Below are 19089 nucleotides of genomic sequence, written 5' to 3'. Positions count from 1 at the left end.
GCATCTTATCTTTTTCTTGATTTATCTTCGATCATGTTCCTATGTTGCTCGATGATGTCACTAAGTGATTTACAGTGACAGGGATGGCTCATGATCCCTTTCTTTTTTGTTGTCATTGTCATTTTTCTGTGTTGTGTCTGTCTTTTGCAAAAAGGGTTGCATTTCAGCTCTGGCCTTCAATGCCATGATGCTACGCATCCATTTTGCTACATAAAAATAAAGGTTCTCACCTACAAAGTGCAATACTGAAAGAATGTTTTTCGTCATCTCTAACTGTCCTCTATCTCATTTCTTACTAACATTTCTTTCATCAGTCCTGATAGTCAGTTCGGTCTAGTGCTCCGATATCCAAACACATATGCTGCATCCTGCATTCATTGGTTAGTATATTTACATTCCATCACATATTACATCAAGCATTTTATCCATTTCATTTCATAAATGCATCAAAAATACATAAAAATACATCCATACATGTTCATAAACAAGTACATAAGTCATCCATACATAGAAAAAATAACTACAAATCATAACACATTGCATCCCATCATATCGATGCATCTCATATCACATATCATAATAATATCGGAGTACAAATTCGGACTGTCTATCCTAAGTATGGCCCGCAGGCTAACTACAACATGTCAAACTACATAATGTCCACTGTCTATCATAAGGAGCACGTGCGTCTATCACTGGGTGCTCCCTCTGTCCTCCTCATCCGTGCCATGTCTCGTAGATGATGTCCCTCCTAGTCCTAGCTGTGGTGGTCTCATAGGTCCACTCACCCCCATGCTGCTCAATGACCTCCGAGAGCGTGACCTGCTCTCTGTCCTCGATCATGCCCAATATGAAGGTGCTCTCCGCTCCAGTGGAACTGCACTCTCATATAGTGTCCTCCAATACAGTCTCTCCTCTCCAGTCTCTACCAGCATCTGTGCCATCTCTCGTGCATTGGCATCCCTAATAGACCCAATGAACTCAGTGACTCTCTGTCCCTCTAGCTGTGCCTGAGCTATTGTTGTATCTCATTCTGTCCTCAAAATGGAATTCTGTCTCTCCAATGTCACAATATAGTCCTACTGACTCATTATGGTAGCCCTGCACATCTCCATCTCCTCTATCCTAGCTATCTCCGACTCTATGGGAATATCCTGCAATGTCTCCAGATCAGCTGAGTCTAGCTCATCATCATCCTCCCTACCATTATCTCTTTCATCATCCTCTCCACCATCATCTCCATCTCCCTCATCCTCGTCTCTGTCATCATCATCACCCTCATCCTCCCCACCATCATCCTCATCATCTCCCTCCTCTCCTGTGAGTGGGAAGTCCTCCTGTCTCCTAGGTACTGGAATATTAGGATCAGTCAAAGGCACTAGCCATCGTGGTGCAAACCATATCTCATACTCCTCTATCATCCCAGCATCTACCACATCTGACCACCACTCCCACTATCTCTATTATAGCTATGCAAAGTCGGCATATGCTATGTGTGGCTGAATCATACTCCCCCACTGACTCGTCTCTCTGTGAGATCGGGCAAAGCATGCAGTCCTCCTAGGTACATCCCGCCTCTCTCCAAACTGTCATCTGACCCTCTCTGGTAGGTACAACTCAATCACTCTTTGGCGATTTACTAGTTGCCCAATCAAGTACCTCTCCTGTCTACAATATGGTAGCTCATCATGATCATCTGACCATTCGGGGCAATCTCAATATGGCCTCCATATGAACTCTCTCAGTCTGTCTAGCTCATGTCGCCAATACAATATGTATCCAAAAGGACCCTATCTTAGTGCTCCCCCATAGCTATACACATATGGTTAGTGTGGTACAATCTGTCTCTCTGTAATTGGTCGACATATGGCTATGTGCTCAAATGCCCATACCTGAAGCAATGTGACTCCACAGCTCAGAGTCTGAACTCCCTGATACGCTATCTAATGCAGCTGAAAATAGAGCATAGCTAGTACACATGGTCCCCATGCATACACCATCCCCTCTATCACCATCCACTCTATAACTCTTCCCCATCAAATAGGGAATCCATGTCCTTGTCTGTCACCTACTAGAAGACATGCTATCACAACTGCTATCACCACATATCATCGGTCATACTCGGAAGCCATGCTCTCCCAACTGATCTCCCTCTCGACAATGTCCAGATCATTTGTGTCGCACTCAAATAGCCTGTATAACGTGTCCCTACCTATCACTGGGTCATACTCTATCATCTCCCCATGTATCAGAATGCGGAGGATGCACCATACATCCTCTAGAGTCACCGTCGCCGCGCCAGTCGCCAAATGGAATGAGGAGGTCTCCGAGTGCCATCGCTCTACCAATGCGGCAAGCAATCCTATGTTTGCCTTAATCTTGGGCATGTATGTGATGTAATATATCCCTAGTCCTACTAATGTGTCTCTCTCTGTGCTCCTGAGTCTATGTCATAGCATGAAGCAGTCTGGTCGATTCTCCCGCATGATCAACGGATACTGTCAACTCTGCATCACAATTGGGGCATCATTTTGTCAATTTTAGGGTTTGCTCCTATGGGTTGCATTTCCTCATTTTCATGTCCAATCAGGGTTTTTTTCATCTACATTGACCTATCCTACCCTTATCCCCCCTTTTCTGATCATTTGCATGTCATTTTGACCAAAACTAAGGTTTTCATGCACTCTTGCGCCTGTGTCAGAGAACCTGCACCTGTGTCAGGTAAATTGCACTTGTGTCTTCCTACACAAGCGCAGAAGACATGACACAAGCACAGAATTAGACTACACAAGCGCAGAAGTCATCTTTTGCATCCCCTATGGGCCCCGCAATGTCCCGCAAACGAGTCAAATTCATAAAATTGAAAACATGGGTTTTCGAGATACATACCGCTGCTCCTATGTCCTCCAGTCATCTGAATGTGTGTACACATTCTCCAAGGTGATTCGTCATTGGAATGTTCACTATCTCTCTGCAAGTGTCCTTGTCCAGAGCAACAAATCCTCCTCTTTAGCTAGTGCAAATGAGCAATTTTCACCCTCTTGGTCTCATTTATAGCTCTTTGTCATTGCATAGATGGACGTGCGTCCTCTCCATCTTATGTTGGTCACGGTCTTGTGCACCTTAAATTGCTTGTCCTTCATGCATCTAATCTCCGATTGTCCCTCCGTTCGATCCTATCATTTTTATCAATCAATTGGCCTCTTTCTCGAGGGGGCATGCATATGTCATTATTATTGTCTGGGGCATTTTCATTATTGTTCTTTGAAACAACACTTATAATTGCATTGTCTCAAAGAGGGGCAAAATGTAGACACCTAAAAATGGTCAATGCTTGCGAAGTCATGCTTTAACATTTGCGCATTGCCTCATTTTAGGTTTTTGTGTCGCATTAACATTTCTCCTATGATTCACACTTGATCTTTATCATTTGCGAGCATCGAGTCATTCTTCTGTATTCTTCATTCATCTTGCCTTCGAATTTGGTCTTGTCGATAACAATCTTTAGTCATGATTTTGGTTGATTCTTGTCCTCTTGTCGATCTTGTCATTTAACTATCAATTTGTCATCGATCATCGTCCTTCTCAATCATGTCAATTTGGATCAATTTGTCATTTTTCCTCATCAATTGGTGCATTTATCAGTCAAATCATTTATCACATTGGTCATTTATCAATCCAAAATCAAATCATGATCAAGTCAATTATCTTTCATCAAGACCTAATTCATCTCTTTAGGGTTTCATGATTTAATCATTTAACCTTGTTTATCATTTCTCCCACTAGGATTAATAATTTATTTATTAAACCTAAGTCTTCTCATTACAATTAAATGTTCATTTAATTGGCTAATTATTCCTCTTTGTGAATTAATTAATAAATGAAAGATTATTAATTAATTTACCTAATTTCTAATTTTCATCAATTTCCTAATTTCTAATTCTTAATTTTCCTAATTCCTCCTATTTTTCTAAATTTTCTAATTTCTTAATTCTTAAATTCAATTTCCTCCTATTTCTCTCCTAAATTTATGGAAATGACATAGAAATTTGTCATAGAATTTGTCATAAATTGTCATAAATTCTTGACATAGAAATTTGTCATAGAATTTGTCATAAATTGTCATAAATTCTTGACATAGAAATTTGTCATAGAATTGTCATAAGCCTTTGCATAGCAATTTGTCATAGATATGTCATAATTTTGCTATTCTTGATTTGAATTTCTATTCGAATCACTATCATGCTAATTTGTTCATTTCTCCAATTTCTCTATAAATTGGATGATTTTCTTCAATCAAACCCCTAGCCGCTAATCCCTAATCAGACTATTGAATTTACGCTTTGAGCATTCTTGTGTCAATGTCAATCTTGCTTTCATAATTAGGTGTATGCACTTGAAGGTGAGATCCACAACAAACCTATTTGGAGAAGAAAGAAGAACAATGGAGCCACATGAAGGAGCATTTGAATCCCATCTTTGGTTTGCATGATCTTTGCTTTTGAATGTTTTATTTCATGTATCTATTGAGTGTGCTTAGGATTAGATCATTGCAATGTGTGTTTGTGATTGAGCTAATAATGTTTAATGTTTTGATTTGCTTGTGATGATTCCCTATTTCCTATGCTACAATTGCTTATGTGGATTTATTTGGATATAAGATATATTAAATTGTTCAAATGTAAATTGTATGTAGAGTGTTTGATGTGTATTCTAATTCATGTGTTTAATATTATATGAGGTTATTTGAAATTACTAATGTGTAATTGAGTTGCACAGGAAAATTTATCCATGTGACCATGGAAATATTATGGAGAACCAAACCTAGACCTATGTACATTCGTAAAACCAGGGTTTGTCTATTTGGAGAGACAACACCCCATTTGTGTCATATTTTATTCATAATAGTAAATGATGCATGTGTGTTAAATGTTATTTATTTGATTTATTTAAATCCAACAAGAGACAAAATTTCTTGTGTAATTTTGTAAAAGTATTTTTATTGTGTCACTTGACACGTGTTGATTTATGTTTTGATTTTTGAATTGTCTCTTGTAGGGAGTTGTTTTAACCATAGCTTTTTCAATTAATTTAATGTGGTTCTATATTATTCTAGGGTAAAGAATCTTTGGGGTGGTCAACTTAAGTTTAAACTGAAAATTAACTTTAGATGGGTTTAAAAGGGTTAAATGAACTCCTAGGAGTAGTTTAATAGGGTTTCCTAAAGACCATAAGGTATACCTAAGGGTTAGGAGTAATTTTATGCATGTACCAACTCTCATGTGATCGTTTAGACACCCTAAAAAGTGACTTTTCTAAGTTGTGCGAAAATTGAAATTAGAAGGCATCATCTAGGTTAGTAACTTTCCTTTTGGATGTGAGATTCCTTTCCCATTCTCTCCTACCTTTCCTTTTCAGTTTTAGTAACTTGTGAGAACTCTCACTAGGGTCTTCTTAAGCAAGAATGAGAGATTTTGTGGGTAATCACCCACTCCATTTTTGGAGACAAGGAATTTGAATAGAGTTTTTGGAAATGGGAATTTGGCTAAGTGTAGAGAAGCAAGCAATTTGTGGAATTGGGCTGCTCATCCTCAACTAATCTAGCATACCTTTGGGCAGTTAAAGGTTGGTTAAATTTCTGTTGCATTGTCTTTGTATTGCATGTCATGTTGAAATAATTTGCTTGTGTAAAAAGGCTAGTTTCTTGCTTGTTTTCCTTGGAAAATTATTGTGTTCTATGTTTTACTTTTTGTATGCATTTTATGTGTTTTGGGAGTAACCAAGGCCTCCTACTCTTGGGAGAGAGGATGGTCTTGTGGGTGGTAGAAGTTTGACAGCCCTCGAGTGAGAGGCTCTCGTTATGAGAGTGATAATAATAGATATTTATGTGACCCTTGTTGCATGGCTTGTTTATGCATTTGGGGGTCATAAGGAGGGAAATAAGGCATGAATTCCTTGGGGGGGCATAAGGAAGTGGGGTTGATATATTTATGATGTATTTGGTTTGCAATGAGGTGGCTTTGTGTTTTACCATACTTCCAGTCTCCTCAGGGTATTTGGTCCACTACCACCAGTGTATAGACATCACAATGTGTGGTGCAGTGTAGCCTTGGTTGGGAATATGTTCGTGATTGTTTTCCCCTTGTTTATTGTGTTTGCATGTGTGTAACCTATCTAGGGCTTGGTTCTCCAAGCTTGGGGGTGGCTACTAGTTAGCCTAGGCTAGGAGGTGTGCACTCCATGGTCATAGCCTATGAATTATTTGCAAGTTGTTGAAATAAAGAAATAGGACAAGTGAAAGTTTGTTGGAGATATTTGTTGCAGAAAATTATTTGTAAATGTAATTATTATTTGAAAAAGTCCTCATTTATTAGAAATGAGAGGCCCATTGTAAAGTGACGATTGTGTCTTTGAAATATGTTTTAAAAGGTTGTAATATTTTAGTATGCTATTTATTGCAGAAAAGAAATGAGTATTCCTAAATTAGTTTCCAAAGTTTCAAAAAAAAATCTATATCTAATGTGTTTATGATAAATTGAAAAGCAAAAAATTTATTTTATTCTTATGCATTTAAAATAAAATAAAATATGAAAGGAATAGATTAGATTTGCATGCATATTGTAGGCTAGAAATAAAACATTTAGGCCTATTTCTGTAAATGCAATATAGTACATTAAAGTTCTTGAAATTGTCTCTTTCATTTATTGCAGAAATTAAAATCTAAGATAGATAGCTTATCTAGTCTATATAAAAATATATTTTTATAGTTGCTGTATAAAATTATTTTAATTCTGTAATTTATTTTATGCAGAAGATAAATCTAAGGTTAACTTAGTACATCTATGATTTAGCAACAAGGTATCTTTGGTTTTAAAAAAAAATATACTTTGTTCTAATTCTGGAATTTCCTTTTTAATGGATCTGTAAACAAAATTTATACAATATTTTGCATGTAATATTTTGCATGTAATATTATGCATGTGATATATATATATATATATGTATATATATATATATATATTAATTTAATTATATAAGCTAAAAAAAAAAGAATATTGTGTCTATAATATATATATATATTAATATATTAATCAAATTTTTTTTAAAAATAAAAATAAAACAAAAGAAAATTTTTATTTTTTATCACGGAAAAAAAATATATCCATAGGGCCGAAGCCATGGTGCGGATGCACAGTGGAAGGCTCCACGGCCGCCACTGTGTGGACACATAGTGGTGCCGCGCCCGCAACTGTGTGGACACACAGTGGTGCCTCGACCGCAACTATGTGGACACATAGTGGTGCGGCGGCTCCACTATGTGTACACACAGCAGCGCTGCCCGTTTCCACCATCCCTCCCCTCCTTCGCGTGCCCTTCCATGGCCGCCACACAAAAATCCCTTCGGCATTGCAAAATCCAAAGTCATAAAAATAAAACCCTAGCCGGTTAGGTCTAGGGTAATATGTTCAGAAAATAAAGAATGAAAAAAATAGTATAAAAGGGTTTCGTTTTATATTAATAATTTTAGGATTTTCAATATATGATAGCATATTTATGTTTTATATTTATGTATATATATATACATATATATATATATATATATATACATATATATATATATATATACATATATATATATATGTATATATATACACACATACATATATATGTGTGTATATATATGTATATATATACATATATATATATACATATGTATATGTATGTATACATATATATGTATATATATACATATATATATATACACATATACATATATATATGTATATATATACATATATATGTATACATACATATATATATGTATATGTGTGTATATATATATGTATATATATATGTATATATATACATATATATACACACATATATATGTGTGTTTATATATATGTATATATATACACATATATATATGTGTATATATATGTATATATATACATATACATATACACATATATATATACATACATATACATATACACATATATATATATATATACATATACACATATATATATGTATATATATATACACACATATATATACATACATATATACATATATATACATATATATACATAAAAATATAATATATGTATTTTTTTATACGTAGAGTTTAAATTACGAAAGGTTAGGTCAAAATGGAGTAAAAATATTAATTAGGTGATTATAATTAATATGTTTTAATAAACTTATGAGTATTATTAAAAAGGATGTTTTAAATTAAAATACTCATGAAGTTAACCTTTTAGGAAATTTAATTTCTGTTGTAATCTATTTAACTATAGGGATTAATTTTAGCCACCTAGATGTAGGTTTATGAGATGAAACTTTATGGGAAAATATTCATTATGAAAATTAAATGACCCCTTAGTCGATGTAATTTAAGTATGCTTTTAATATATGATTAAAATGAATATAGACATTAATGAACCTAAGTGCTAGGACTAATTTAATTAGTTCCTAAAAGCATTTAATGATTACTGAAGATTAATAATACCTTCGCCAAATGTTTTAGAGAATTTTAATTAAGTTAATTTAGTGATTTAAAATCATTGAGACAATAATAATTTCTTTGGAGAATTAATATTCCGCATTTAATTAAAGTTATTTTTTTTTACTTGAGTTAGTGGTTTAAGTTAACCCAACATAGTTAAGACAAAACATGTTAGTGCATTTCATATTCATAAATTGAATGTTTTAAGTTATGATTTAAAAAAAAAAATTTACCCCATTCTTGCCTAAAAGTTTAGGCATGACAGGCTACATCAACTCGAAATTTCATTCCTACAACAATTACTCATGAGGGAAATCTCTCTTCCTCATTTAATCCTCCATCCTTACCTATGTCTTCAATAAGAATTCCTATTATCCTTCAACCAATCAATGTGACACAATGGGACAATTCCTTCAACAATTTTATTCCTCCTTTAAGTGTCCCATTTCCTACTCAATTGATAGTATGATGAAAGAATAGGTATCCAGTAGAATACTGAGAGGGGGTTGAATCAGTATATTGAAAAACTAATACAAAGTTTCCAAACTCAAACTTAGTTAAACAAAGTAAACATATCTAAGTCAAGATCAATATTCATAGGAATACTTGACATTAACCAATTTAACTATTATGTCAACTTTAACAGTAAATACCTTCAATCTTGTAAACATCAACAATGCTTAATCATAACTCAACATATTCATCTCTGAATTCTTATACTTAACATACCTTATTAGAAGTTAATCAAATCAACAAATAAGATCACAACCACAAAAGCATTCACCACTTGACACAAATATCTATATGTGGAAAACCGAAATAGGTAAAAACCATAGTGACATGGGACTCACAAGGATAGCTACTTGAACACTTTTGAATTTCACCCTTTTAGGAGCCAAATCCTATTAGAGCTTTACAATAAGTCCTGTTAAGAACTAATTCCAGTTAGGAATCACCTGGTTAAGGGATTTACAAATATGCCTTGTTAGAAGCACAATACCCTGTTAGGAGTAACCTCACTGGAGGATTTAAGAATCTAAGCTAATGGACCACCTTGTTAAAGGATTTAATGAGTAACCAAGCTTGTTAGAGCTTACTTGGTTAAGTGATTTTACTTCTGGTGTAATTGTTAGAAAACAACAAGTTTTCTTAGTTTGTCTAAGTAGCACTATCTTTTCTTAATCAGATCCTTCTAAGCTTCAATCTTCCTTAACTCAAAGAGAAGATACATTCACTCACTGGGCAACCACACACACAACATGTTTTCTATCAAGTTTGCCAACAACCTTTACAAACAACTTCATCGACCTTAAATACAAATCAATTTGGTTGGTAACATAGCAAAAACCTGATTCTCATCATCGATATTACAAACAAGTTGGTTCAATCTTGATTGTTAGAAGTCATGACAATCTCTTCACATTCTTCAAGAAAATTCCAACCACTCCATGATCACTACTCCATTGGACTTTGTAACTCATCACACGTGCATTCAACGCAACCCACTTTAATCCTTCCATAGACAATAAGCAAACACGCCAAACCAATTTGAATTTATCCTTATACAATGATCATGCATGTCTCCTTCATTACCGCTCATCAGATAATAAACCAACAAACTTTATTGGTTAGGGTTTAATAGCTGATAGGGTTTACTGGTTATATTTCATAGAAAGGTTTAACCCTTTACACCGGTTCACCAGTTCAACTCACAAACTTTACATACACTGGTTACAACATCTTCTACAACTCTCTTCTTACCGGTTACTAGCCAATATCAGAAACAACAATATCAACAATAACATGAATAACATTTACTAGTTCAATTGACATCAATGATAACATATCATTAATGCAATCTCTATGCAAAATGCCAAACAAAATCAAAATGCCAACAATCTCCCCCTTTGGCATTGATGGCAATATAAATATCAATGCCTCTGATTGCTGCTAAGATTGGTGAATAGGAATCTTGGTTTACATTACCAAGTATTCACCTTGCTCTGTGTGTCTTCAGGCTGCCAGTGATGAATAGGAATCCTGGTTTGCATTACCAAGTATTCACCTTATCAGACACATAATTCTTCTCCTCCATCACATAATTCTCCTCCCCAATCACATAATTCTTCTCCCCCTTTGACAACAATGCCAAAGTGAAAGTAAAACATGTAATTTTTCTCTCACTATGCATCAACATCATTCTGCAACTTGATGCTCCCCCTATGGAATACATCCACTCCATCAATCCATTTAAGATTCTACAATTAACTTAGGGACTGATGCAATCAACATCATGTTCAACTAACTTCATGAAGAGGAACAACCCCCAATTAACTTCTAAGATACTCAAAAGTGGTCTTAGGTAGAGGTTTGGTAAAGATATCTGCAAGTTGTTCCTTGGTAGAAACATGCTCCAAGATAACTTCTTTACATTGAACTTTTTCCCTCAAGAAGTGATACTTCAATTCAATGTTCTTAGTCCTTGCATGCAAAACAAGATTTTTAGAAACGTTTATCGCACTTGTATTATCACACAAAATCCTTATAGGTTCTAATATTTTCATCTTCAAACCTTCCAAAATGTGCCTCATCCACATAGCTTGTGTGCAATTCATATAAGCTTCTACATATTCAGCTTCAGTAGTAGATTGTGAAGTGAAATTCTGCTTTTTACTACTCCATGAGACTAGCCTTCCTCCTAGAAAGAATTCTCCACTGGTAGTACTTTTCTAGTCATCAATATTTCCTGCCCAATTAGCATCTGTGTATGCCTGTAAGTCAAAATATCCACCATACCAACTGCATGGGCAATATTCGGTCGACTGTGAACAACATAGTGTAGTTTGCCAATCATTGATCTGTATTCCTTTTCATCTACAGACTTAGATGCATCTTCTTTGGACAATTTACAACCTGTAACCATTGGGATTCCAACTAGTTTACAATCACTCATACTAAAAGTCTTCAAAACCTCCTTCACATACTTGGATTGAGTAATGAAAATACCATTCTTCATCTGCTATATTTGTAAGCCTATGAAAATTTGTATTTCCCCTACTAGTGACATCTCAAATTCATTCTTCATTTCATCTGCAAAATAATTACTCATGTCATCATTTCCTCCAAATATAATGTTATCTACAAATACTTTACTGACCAGTATATCATCTCCTTCAGACTTGAGATAAATATTGTTGTCATCAATGGTTCCAGCAAAGCATATCTTCATGAAATGAGTATGAAGTGCATACCATATCTTCCTTATCTATCAATTCATAACCATCAGGTTGCTCTATATAGACCTCTTCTTCCAGTATCCCATTCAAGAATACAGACTTGACATCCATCTAGTATACTTTGAACTTCTTATGAGCTGAAAATGCAAGTAATGTTCTAACACCTTCTAGTCTTTCTACTGGTGCAAAAGTTTCTCCATAGTCTTCTCCTTCTTCTTGTGCATAACCTTTTCATACTAATCTTTCCTTATTGCAAACTACAAGACCATCTTCATTTAACTTGTTTCTAAATACCCATTTAGTACCTATAACATTCTTGTTTACCGATCAGTGTACCAAGGTCCAAGTATTACTCTTCTCAATTTGTTCCAACTCCTCCTCCATAGCTTTCACCCAATGATCATCACCAAATGCCTCCTTACAATTTATAGGTTCAAAGGTGGATATCATGCAAGAGTTCTCTCTTATTATCCTTCTAGTTAGTACTCCAACATCCTTATCCCCAATTATCTATTCAGGATTGTGATTCAGTCTTACATACCTAGGAATAACATGATCATTCTCTTCAGGTTCATCTTCTTCATTGCCATCTTCCTTTGAGTTTATTTGTTCTGGTTGAACAAGTAAATTAGGATTTTCTTTACTCATTTCTGATTTAACAATTTCAGGTTCTGAAAGAAAAATGCAAGGATCTTCATCCTTCTTCTCAGAACTGGTTCCTTCTAATATTTCAGGACATTCATCTACATGAACATCAACACTCTCAACAATTTTTTGTGTCCAGTTGTTGAAGCATTTATAGGCCTTACTCTTAGTGGAATAGCCAAGAAATATGCCTTCATCACTCTTAGCTTCAAACTTGCTTATGCAATCACCTCTTTTAATAAAATATTTGCTACCAAATATTTTAAAATAGCTAACATCTGGTGATCTCCCATACCAGTATTCATATGGGGTCTTGTCCTTACCTCTTTTCACCAGAACTTGGTTCATTGTGTGGATAGTTGTACTTATAGCTTCTTTCCAAAAGGTTTTTGATACACCCCCTTCTATCAATGTAGTTCTAGTAGCTTCAACCTCTAACCGGTTGTTTCTCTCTACTATACCATTCTATTGTGGTGTCTATGGTGCAGAAAGTTGCCGCTTGATACCATTATCATCACAATATTTAGTGAACTCTGTAGAAGTGAATTCACCACCTTGATCTATTCTTAGAAAATTTATCTTCTTGCCACTCTCTTTCTTAGTTAAGGCTCTAAATGTCTTGAATTTGCCAAAAGCACCATTCTTATCCTTCAAGAATGTGACCCACATCATCCTTGAACAATCATCAGTAATCTAACAAGTGCTCTACTGAGAAGGACTTTCTCTTGAAAGTTGAAGAAGTCATCTTTCCTAGTTGACATTCTTTGCAAAGAGCATTAACTAGTTTGTCTAACTGAGGCAGACCTCTTACTGTCTTAGACTTGCTCACTTTAATAATATTCTCAAAATTAGTATGAAAAAATCACCTATGCCAAAGCTAGCTATCATCTATTTTTGCAATCAAACAGTTGCTAACTTTAGGAATGAGATGAAATAGATTACCTTTCATTTGTTTACTGGTTGCAATCAATTCTCCTTTGTTGTCAAAGATTCTTCATATACCATTTCTGAATTCTGATGGGCATCCTCTATCATTAGGTTATTCCACACTTAATAGATTGTGCTTTAGGCCTTCAACCCAATAGACATCATCAGCACTACTCTTCCCATTAAGAGATTTAACTCCCTTACCTTTTACCATACAGGGTGATTCATTGCCAAATCTGACAATGCTGCCATCAAATTCCGTTAGGGACAAAAATTTGCTCCAATCATTGGTCAAGTGATGTGAACAACCACTATCCAATCATTAGAGCTATCCATTCTAGATACTAGTGCCTTATGATCTGATACTTCTTCCTTAATTGCTACAAACACAATATCTTCACTAGCATCATCACTAGATTCATCATCAGTAATACCACTATTAATAGCTACAAGACAATCTCTCTTGGCTTTACCCTTGTACTTCTTAAATTTGTCTCTCTTGTAATCATTTTCACCATTAGGACAGTTTGTTTCTATATGGCCAATCTTGTTGCATGCAAAACATTTCTAAGGTAGCTTACCTCTATATTTACCAGTGCTTCTAGGCAATCGTTTTGCCAATAATGCTTCAAGTTCCACTAAGTTGTCTTCATCATCAGCATCTCTACTGCATCTAGATTCATAACTATGGCTGGTATCTCTACTTCTTCTCATAGATGGGTTAGACACAGAAGCTCTAAAGGCAGATTTTGATTTCTATACATTGTCATCATATCCATTTAGTTCAAAAGAGTAAGTTTGCCAATAATAGAGTCAAGACTTACCTTTTTCTTGTCAATGGATTTTAGCCCTTGAATAGCTACAAATCAGATAGCATAGATCGGTAGCAGGGTTCTCATTACCTTACTGATTATGGTGGCGTCTTCCACTTTCCCTCCTGCACTCTTTATCTCTCCAACTATCTCTTTGATCCTTTGACAATACTGCTGAATGTTCTCACCTTTAGACATTCTCATGTCGTCAAACTTGCCTCTTAAACTCTCTTCTTTAGAAATCTTGACACACTCATCTCCTCTATAGATATCTTCAAGTTTCTTCCATACTTCATATGTAGTTTCAAGACCATGAACATCTACATATTCAACATCAGATAGGGAATTGATAATAGCTTCTAATGCCTGGTGACTTTCTTGTTGTTCTTTCTTCTGATCATCAGTCAGTGTTCTAGTAGGTGTAGTATACTTATGTTCTATATGATCCCAATACTGACTACCAAGACTCTTAATGTAAATCTTCATTCTATTAAATCTATATTCTATAGTTATCTTTGTTAAACTTCAGACCTTCTTTCTTCATCATGAGCTAGAAGATCTTTTCCTCAAGTTGTTAGGCTTTTAGATTAAGAGGACCTAAAAAGCTCTGATACCAATTGATGGTATGATGAAACAATAAGTATTTGGTAGAATACTGAGAGGAGGGAGTGAATCAGTATATTTTAAAACTAATACAAATTTTCCAAACTCAAACTCAGTTAAACAAAGTAAACATATCTTAGTTAGGATCAATATTCATAGGAATACTTGACATTAACCGGTTTAACTATTATGACAACATTAATAGTAAACACCTTCAATCTTGTAAACATAAACAATGCTTAATCATAAATCAACATATTCATCTCTCAATGCCTATACTTAACATGCCTTATCAGAAGTTAATCAAATTGACAAATAAGATCATAGCCACAAAAGCATTCACCACTTGACACAAATATTTATATGTGGAAAACCCAAATAGGTAAATACCATGGTGAGATTGGACTCACAAGGATAGCTATCTAAACTCTTTTGAAGTTCACCCTATTAGGAGCCAAAGCATGTTAGAGATTTATAATAAGTCATGTTAAGAACTAATTTTGGTTAGGAATCACCCAATTAAGGGATTTACAAATATGCCTTGTTAGAAGCACAATACCCTATTAGGACTAACCTCATTGGAGGATTTAAGAATCCATGCTAATGGACCACCTTGTTAGAGGATTTAATGAGTAACCAAGCTTGTTAGAGCTTACCTGATTAAGGGATTTTACTTCTGCTGTAATTGTTAGAAAACAATAGGTTTTCTTGATCTGTCTGTGTAGCACTATCTTTGCTTAATCAGGTCCTTCTAAGCTTCAATCTACCTTGGGGATTGGTATGGTTTCATGTTATTTTCATATCTTTGTATGAGATTATTTACACTCATTTTCATATTAACATTCATTCTTTAGATCATTTAACACATATAATTTAGAGTATTCTAATTTACATTTAGATACATTTAGGGTTTACTTTCCAAAGTGTAGGGTAGCTCTAGTTTCTTATCTTTCTCATTTTAGGGTCTTTCACACACACAAGATTCTCGTACACACTATTTTACTACACAAATAAACTATCATTCGGGAAAAGGATTTCATTGATCATTGAAGATAAAGTTGGGTTTATGTAAGAGGATTTAGTCCTCTAGTATTGAGCTTAACGAGAACTGTACTTAGGTATAGGAGATGCAATCATTGTAGCTCATTCATTCTTCCAAATTGTAGTCTCAATTTTTGTGTAGTCAGTTAGACTCCTTTTGTGATGAGTAGTGCACTATAGGCTATTGTCCTTCCTTCAAGTGCATGCCGCTCATTTTTAATTCACATACATACTATAGAAGTATTATCTGACTGTGTGTAGGCTTCACGCCATGGTTTTTCCCTTTACCGGGTTTTCTACGTATAAATCTTGGTGTCATGTGGATGGTATTTATTCTTTGATTATTTTTTATACTTATTTGGTTTAACTACCATTCTAGTATTTGGTTTATGTATTCTGGTATTATTCTTTTGGGTTCTGGTATTAAAGTTTTAAATTCTTAAGGTTCTGATAATCTGGTGACAAATGATTACCCCCCCCCCCCCCCCTCAGTTGTCTTTTGGTTATTTGAATTGTCTAACAATTGGTTTTAGAGCAATGGTCCTCTCTACAAAAAGCTTAACTACTTGAGGAATATCCTATGGTGAATAATAGTTCAAGTTCATCCAGTTCATCTGGAGGTATCTTTCGGAGAGATATTCCTAGTCTTGATGGAACAAATTACATAGTATGGAAGATTCAGATCGAGACTCATCTGAGATGTCTTGGCAAGGAGATTGGGGAGATCACACATAATGGTATTACACCTCATAATCTGGCATCTAGCAATCCTCCTCTAGTAAACTTGGATAAGGAGCTTGAGAATGATTTTTGAGAAAGAGAAGGCCTCTTGTGTGCACTTTCTGATTAGCAAATAATGGAATTAACTGAAAAGTCATCTAGAAAGGCTATATGGGATAAATTGGAGACTCTTAATGAAGGTGACCCTACTATTAAAATTACAAAACTTGATGGTTACAAGCTGAGATATGAGAACCTGAAGATGGAAGAAGATGAAAGGATTACTACATTCATGGAAAGGGTAAATGAGATTATTATGGGAATTCAATATTGTGGTGGAACTCTAAGTTAAGATGAAATTGTTTCTAAAGTTCTGAGAGCCCTACCACTAGCTTAAAAGATGAAGGAATTATATTAATGAGTTGAGGACAATGGGTAGTACATTTGTCAACAAAGATACTTTGGTTGGGAAACTATTTTCTTTTGATCTTGAAGAATTTTGACCTTCTGGAGTTGTGAAGACCAAACCTGCTTTTCATGCATTTACATCATCAATTGGTAAGGAAGATTGGAAAGGGTTGTATGAAAAAGAATTGGATGATATGAAGAGAGAAGATGAAGAATTTGAGCAATTTGAAGCCCTATTTTCTAGAAGAGTACCTACAGGACCGAAAGGAAGTAAGTATGAGGGAAAAGCACCTTTTAAATGTTTTGCATGTAATAAGATTGGTCATTTTGCATCTAGATGTCCTAAAAGGAATTCAAGATTTGAAGAAAAAGTTATAAGATTTTTTAAACCTACCCCTGGATATCAGAACAAGTATAAGTTCAGGAAAAACAAAGACAAATCATGCTACATAGCAGATGAGGAAGGCATTACTGATTTTGATGATGAACCGACAAAAGATTCTGTTAGTGATTCTGGCAATGGGAAGGAATGGGTGTTCCTTGCTATCAAGGAAGATTTTCCAGCACTAAAAGATATTGTACTGGAAGAGAATACATTTGATGTAAAAATTGAAGAAAAGGATGAACGGGTAATTGATAGTGGTTGTTCACATCACATGACTGGAGATAAAGGGAATATTTTATCTTTGCAAGAATATGATGGCGGTCTGGTTAGATTTGGAGATGACCAAGAATGTATTATCAAATTAAAATGAACTATATCATTGGATGGTAAGAATAATACTGACAATGTTTATTATGTTGAAGTTTTGAGGCATAATCTTGAGTCTAGAAAAATTGGTGGATGAGGGATTTCAATTATAGTTCAAGGATGGAAAATATAAAATCCTTAACAGATCTAGTTTGGAAATTGCAATCGGTACATAGACAAAGGGTAATATATTTCATTTAAATTCTGGTGAGAAGACATGTTTGATTGCACAAATTGATGAGAGTTGGCTATGACATAAGAGGCTATGTCATGTGAATTTTGATTGCATTGTAAAGATCAGTTCAACTAGGCCAGTTATAGGTATACCTAAGATTGTGAAGCCCTCTAATTTGGTATGTAAGGAATGTCCAATGGGTAAATAGGTTAGAACATATTTTAGGAGTATACAAGACAAATATAATGATGTTATTTATCTTATTCATACTGATTTGTGTGGCCCTTCTAGAGTTAAAAGTTTTCAAGGTGATAGGTATTTCATGCTAATCATTGATGATTATTCTAGAATGATGTGGGTTAATTTTCTAAGGGAGAAATCTGAGGCATTTGAAAAGTTTAAAATCTTTAAAGCTAAAGTGGAAACTGAGACAAGATTCAAGATTAAATATTTTAGGTCAAATCATGGTGGAGAATTCACATCTGGTGAGTTTAATAACTTTTGTGAGAAACATGGTATAAGGAAACAATTTTCTACTCCCTAAATACCTCTGCAGAATGAAGTTGTGGAAAAGAAAAATAGAACTATCTAGGATGCTGCTAGAACTATGATGGTGAAATCTAATTTGCCTCATGTCTATGGGAGAGAAGTTGTGAGCACAATGGTTTACACGTTCAACAGAGTACATATCAAAGGAGAAAATGGTAAGACACCTTATGAATTATGGTTTGGCAATACACTTACAAGTTAAGTATTTCAAAATATTTGGTAGTAAATGTTATATCAGGGGAGATGATATTAGTGGAAAATTTGATCCTAGATGTGATGAAGGCATATTTCTTGGTTATTCTAAAGAAAGTAAAGCATATATATGTTATAACAAGAGATTGTAGAGAATTATGGAAAACACTAATGTCAAGATGTATGAGTTGAATAGAGGTCAAATCAGAGTTTATGAGAAGGAACATCTAGTGGAAATAATTATATCTGAACTGGTAGCATCTTTACTGAAATAGAGTGATGAACCAGTTACTCTAACGGTATCAGAAAATTCTATAGTAACTAAAGAACTAGGAAGACAAAAACAGAGTAAGAATACTCCTAGGTATGTGAGATTGAATCTTTCAAAAGATCAGATCTGTGGGGATAAGAATAATGGAGTAATGACAAGAAGACTAACAACTAGTGAGGTATGTTTAATTTCTCAAGTTGAATTAGTATCAGTAATTGAGGTATATAAAGATGAATATTGGCTAAAC

Source organism: Cryptomeria japonica, chromosome 10, assembly GCF_030272615.1.
Source record: "Cryptomeria japonica chromosome 10, Sugi_1.0, whole genome shotgun sequence".
NCBI lineage: Eukaryota > Viridiplantae > Streptophyta > Pinopsida > Cupressales > Cupressaceae > Cryptomeria > Cryptomeria japonica.
The sequence above is the reverse complement of the archived record's forward strand: the minus strand, read 5'-3'. Positions refer to the sequence as shown.